The following is a 6010-nucleotide window of genomic DNA, read 5'->3' on the forward strand; positions in this document are numbered from 1 at the left end:
TGGTTCAAGGTTGCTGGTTTTCAAGGCTACCACAGAGCTGGGGGGGGAAGGGGGATGGGATCGGGACAGGTTGAAATACTACAAAGCTCACTGTTCTTACAGAGAGTCACCCATTTGTGTTTTTTGTTTTGAGTACATGCTCCTCAAATTGTTGCAATACTTTGGTTAATTTGTGGAGTTTGCAAAGGTTGATTTTGACAATTTCTGCCACTGTTCCCCTTGCTTTTGTGGAAGATCCGAAGTTCAGACATCCCTACTTGACCATTTGTTTGAAAACGCTCCTTCCGGATTTCTTTTAATAGGGAATGGAATACCTAAGATTTCTCTTTAATTAACGCAACGTGCATATACTGGATTCACTTAAAACAGCAGACATTCTGCCTATGAGATACCATCCAAATGAGAAAACTGGCTGGCTTCTCAAATTTCATAGTAGAATGTCGGCACTGGTTTCCAGACTATTGCATCCACCGCAGGTTAGAACACGAGTTCAGAGGCGCCCGGGTAGCTCAGTTGGTTGAGAGTCCGGCCCTTGATTTCAGCTCAGGTCATGATCCCAGGGTCGTAGGAAGGTGCTTAGGAAGGACTTATGGATCTGGGCTCGTGGTAGGCCATTTCAAGAAGGGTTCCATGAATCAGAGGTTTACTCTCGATTGGGTGCTTTCAGAGCACCAAGCAATTCCACAAATGGGCATCTTCATTCTAATCTGGGAGGCAGGAGGAAAAGTGACCTAAAGGCGATGGCAAAGCAGCAGGAATCCGTCATGTGAGCCAGGAGGGGGAGGGGAGGTGTTCTGTCTTTTGTGGTTTGCACAGTACTTTTTTTAAACTTTTTTTTCTTAATTTATTATATTCACAATGTTGTGCAATCATCACCATTATTTCTTTTTTTTTTTTTTTTTCTGAGAGAGAGGGCACAAGTGAGCAAGGGGCAGAGAGAGAGGGAGAGAGGGAGAGAGAGAGAGAGAGAGAGAGAGAGAGAGAGAGAGAGATGCGGGGCTCACCCAAAGCAGGGCTTGTGCTCCTCCAATGTGGGGCTCAAACTCACAGACCACGAGACCATGACCCGAGCCGAAGTCCTGTGCTCTACAAGCGCCTGGTGTCTCCAGACACCACCCAGCAGGGGCACCTGGGTGGCTCAGCGGGTTAAGAGTTGCGACTCAGGTCATGACCTCACGGTTCGTAAGTCCGCGCTCTGCATTGGGCTCTGGGCTGCCAGTGCAGAGCCTGCTTGGGATTCTCTCTCCCGCTCTCTACCCCTCCCCCCGCTCGCTCTCTCAAATAAAATTTTAAACTAATTTAACATATCACCCGGAAAAGTGACCAATCGTTATGTTAACCGACCCCTCCCCACCCCAATTACAAAAACACCCTCCCTTCGGGGTGGCACCACCCTCAATGAGAACCACAGCTCTGAGTATTCTAAATCCAACCGCCAAATCGCACTGAATTAAGGGTACATAATGAAGAGTACGTCAGACCACACCCTCACGGAACTATCTTACCAAGTCGTACTTAATGGCTTTGCGTCAAAAGTTGGCTTAAAAAGCTGTCCAGATCAAAGGCTCTTTTTTTTTAAATTTTTTTTTATGTTTATTTATTTTTGACAGAGAGAGAGAGAGAGAGAGAGACACGGAGCATGAGCGGGGGAGGGGCAGAGAGAGAGGGAGACACAGCATGTGAAACAGGCTCCAGGCTCTGAGCCATCAGCACAGAGCCTGATGCAACTGGAACTCACGGACTCTGAGATCACGCACAACCTCAGCCGAGGTCAGATGCTCAACCGACTGAGCCACCCAGGCGCCCCCAAAGGCTATTTCTTTACTGCAGAAATGGTGCCCCTCGCATTGGCCACCAACAGCTGGTGTCCTCTACGTAAAGCTTCGCGTGAGAAATACGCAGTCAGCACCGCCAGTTGCCACCTAATATCCCTCTGCCCCTTTTCCCCTACTAACAAAATCTCGCTTTTCTTCAAGGCAGCAACGTGCCTACCTAAGCACCCGCTTTTCCAGACTCCCAGACACCCGACGGACACCATTTTGCCTAATGAGTTGTCGCGAGGCTTCCCTGGAACTTCCGGAAAAGCTTTTGCTTTTCTGATAAAAGGGCACAGAGGCTACTGGAGCCTGTAGTCTTCTTTCTCAAGACTAGATGAGTCATCTTCAGCTGTGACAGTCATCTTGTGACCCTGAGGCAATGAGCATGGGGACAAAAACTGGCTCTCCGGGGCACTGATGACTAGCCTCGTCAACACCAGTAACTGCCCACTTCCAGACTTCCTTTGTGGAAAAACACACAGACCTCTTTTTTTTTTTTTTTTTTAAGTAGGCTTCGCACCCAGCACAGAGCCCAGTGAGGGACCCAAACCTACGACCCCGAGATCGAGACCCGCGCAGAGACCAAGAGTTGGACGTTCAATCAACTGAGCCCCGCCAGGGGCCCCAAATCTTCATTTTTTGGAGCAGGAAGTCAAAGTTGAAAAGCCAAGAAACACTGTAAGAATATGATTTCAAGTATGGCAGTACATCCCCCAAAATATAATAAAGACAGAAGCAGCTGAAGATACTTGCTTCTGGGGAGGAGAGTTGAGACTGGGTAAGACTGATGCTTTTCCTTACAGCTTCTGTAATACTTGATTTTTTGATTCAAGTGCTTTTTTTTTAAATTAGTTAATTGTAACTAGTTAATTAGTGAAAAGTTACAGATGACTTCTTTCTTGGCACGCAATTATAACTTCTTCAGGAAATCATATGCTTCCTCCCCTCTTATTTAGAACAATATAAAGGTTTTAAGGAATGCTTCCTGCTTCTCATGAGAACCAGGTATTATTTTGATGATATTTTTAATTGAAAAGTAAACAGCATACAATTTTAGAATGTGCTGTTCAAAACCGACAACAACGACTGGCTCAGTCAGTACAGCATCTGACTCTTGATCTCGAGGTCGTGGGTTCGAGCCCCATGTTGGATGTAGAGTTCACTCAAATAAATAAAACTTAAAAAAACAAAAAACAAAAACAGCAACAGACGAAGTTTGAAAATCACTGCACTGTGGCAAAAATTGGCACAGCCGAATTAGACCTGCGAATATAGTCAGTGTGGTTTCACAGGTGTCTTCTTTCTTCCTTTTAAATTTAATTTTTGAGCATTAAAAGATCAGGGGCGTCTGGGTGGCTCAGTGGGTTAAGTGCCCCATTCTTGGTGTCCGCTCAGGTCATGATCTTACTCACGGTTCATGGATTCGAGCACTGTGTCAGGCTCTGGGCTGAAAACTCAGAGCCTGGAGCCTGTTTCAGATTCTGTCTGTCTGTCTGTCTGTCTCTCTCTGCCCCTCTCCCACCTCATACTCTGTCTCTCTCAAAAATAAACATTAAAAAAAATTATAAGCATTAAAAGATCAGATTTCACATAAACACCTAGACTTTTCATTTCTCTGAAAAATTTAGAAACTTAGCAACAGAGGGACCACATTCCTGAGTGACAACAAACGGCTGAAAGTGAGAAGCTTCTGGTCCCTTTGGATGGTGTGTGGACTCTCCTAGTTGGCAGTTTTTACCTGGTTGACTTTGCTTGTCTGGTCCCACCTGCACTAAGGGACAAGGAGTCCAATCTCTCTTTTTGCAAAAGGAAACAGCATTGGGCAATGGAAAGATTACTGCATTAGGACTTAAAGTTCTGTAAGTGTGACTTATATAGAAGTCAGAGTGGACTATGAAGTCATGCTAAAATTAACCAGGTAATCAACTTAACCAGGCTTTAACACCCCAAAAGGTTAGGGGCACCTGGGTGGCTCGGTCGGTTGAGCTTTTGACTTCGGCTCAGGCCATGATCTCACAGACTGTGAGTTCGAGCCCTACATCATCGGGCTCTGTGCTGTCAGCAAAGAGCTCGCTTCGGATCGTCTGTCCCCCTCTCTCTGCCCCTCCCCTGCTGGCACTCTCTCTCAAAAATAAACAAACATTAAAAAAAAAAAAAAAAAAAAACCACCAAAAGTTTATTTCCCACTTGGGCTGCATGTCTCACAGTCCCAGGGAGGAGGACTCTGCTCCACGAGTCGCCCTGTGACCCAGGCTGGCGGAGGTTCCGCCATCTTGAATGCCACGGGTTGCCACCAAAGGGGAAGAACGATCAGAGATTCTCACGTCTCGCCTTCCTTGCCCAGAAACGACACTGGCCACTGCCACTCACACTTCATGGCCATAACTAGTCACATGGGCTCCGTTTAATTAAGGGGGGCTGGGAAAGGTGGAGCAGACGGAGTGTCTGGTGAGCGTTACGAGGTCTACCACGTGCAACCTTCAAGTGAGCCACTTCATGCAGCTCAGGCTTCGTTGTGCATTTGAAACACAAGGCGACGGATGGGTCTTTCTGGCCTTTGAGGTTCTGGGGCGAATCGGATGAGACCCTACATACCCCGGGACTGTGACAGGCTCTAAAAGTTACACAAATTGACAAGGATCACAGTGGCTACGCGTTGGTGGAAGTTAATGTGCTCTCACCCCTACACCCCCACACCCCTGCCTGTGGATTTCAGAGGGGGGCTCCAAGAACGGGAACCCCCGGGGGCTGTAAAATGCAAGGCTGCTTTCATCTTCATGGCCCCACGCAGACACCTCACCTGTACGCAAGGCTGGCCCAGGGAAGAGGAAAGAGGAAAACACGCTCGCTACCCTCAGTCTGTCCCGAGCAAACTGTCAGCCTCGATGAAATGACTCAAGTAGGGGTGGCCCATTCTCCTTTCTGGAGACGGCCGCACCGTCTCTCTCCCCCGACCGCGTAATCGTGGTTATAATGTAATCTTGACAACCCTCTCGTCAAGCTTGGGTCCACGTCACCCTTCCCTTGAACACAAGGGGACCCGGGGCGACTGCTTCAACCTACAGAGGACGGCGCAAGTGACGTTCCGCGGATTCTCAGCCTCGCCATTAAGAACACCACGGGCCGCTGCCGCTCTCTAGGGAGGCTCCCTCTTAAGAGTCCGCCTGCCTGGCCGCGAAGAAGCCCTAATGAGCCTGCGCACAGACCTCAGGGCACAAAGACGTCAGTGCTCCAACAACCTAGCAGAGGTCCCAGCTGATGGTCGCCCTCCAGACTCGTGGCTGAAGGCACCCCCAGAGTTTCCTACCCCGGGGCCGGCCTTCAAATCTTCACAGCTGAGCCCCAGGCACCACAGAGCTGAGCAAAGGCGACCCCGGCAGGCTACATCCAAATTCCTGCCCCACAGCGCGTGTACGCGCAGCAAAAGGACCGTTTTTCACCACCACTAAATTTTTATGCAGCAACAGCATCCGCAACAGCGGCATTCATTAGCACCTGCAGCACTGGCTTAATTACGACACAGAGAAAGGGACAAAGATATGTTTACTGAATTATTACACCTCAAATGCTATACTTACAGAAACAATTACGGGGGATGCTAAAAATACTCCGGACTGATAAGAATTCAGTGATGCTATAGCAACAGAAAAGCCAAAACAGTAACACTTAAACAAGGGGAAGGTTTGTTTCTCGCCTGCAAATTCAGACAGGCCGTTCAGGGCTGCTATAGACGTCAGGGAGAACTCAGTCTCTCTCCACCTTATTTCCGTTATTCATGAAAAGAGGCTTCCGCCCCACAGCCCAAGATGGCTGCTTAAGCTCCGTCCATTGCGCCCATGTTTCAGCTAGCAGGAAGGACAACAGGGGATGGGATGGGTAGGCCCCTCCTTTTAAGAACACTTCCCGGAAGTGCATCCATTGGCCAGAACATGGTCACGTGGCCACACCAAGATGCAGCTAGACAATCCGAGGAGAACTCCATTGCCATGTCCCTGCTAATAGGTGGCAAACCTGTGGAAGGGAAAAATGGACACTGGGAGACAAGTGGTAGATTCCGCCACATGGAGATTCCAAGGTTCAATTCGTATTTGGCTTGGGATTATGGGTCCAAATAATTAACACGGCTACCTCAAGAATCACAGCAACGTGGCCCCTGTTAGACTCCCAGCTCTAAAGATGTAGGTTAGAGCCTT

The sequence above is a fragment of the Puma concolor genome, chromosome E1 (assembly GCF_028749965.1).
Source record: "Puma concolor isolate L17-30 chromosome E1, mPumCon1.1.hap2, whole genome shotgun sequence".
Classification (NCBI taxonomy): Eukaryota; Metazoa; Chordata; class Mammalia; order Carnivora; family Felidae; genus Puma; species Puma concolor.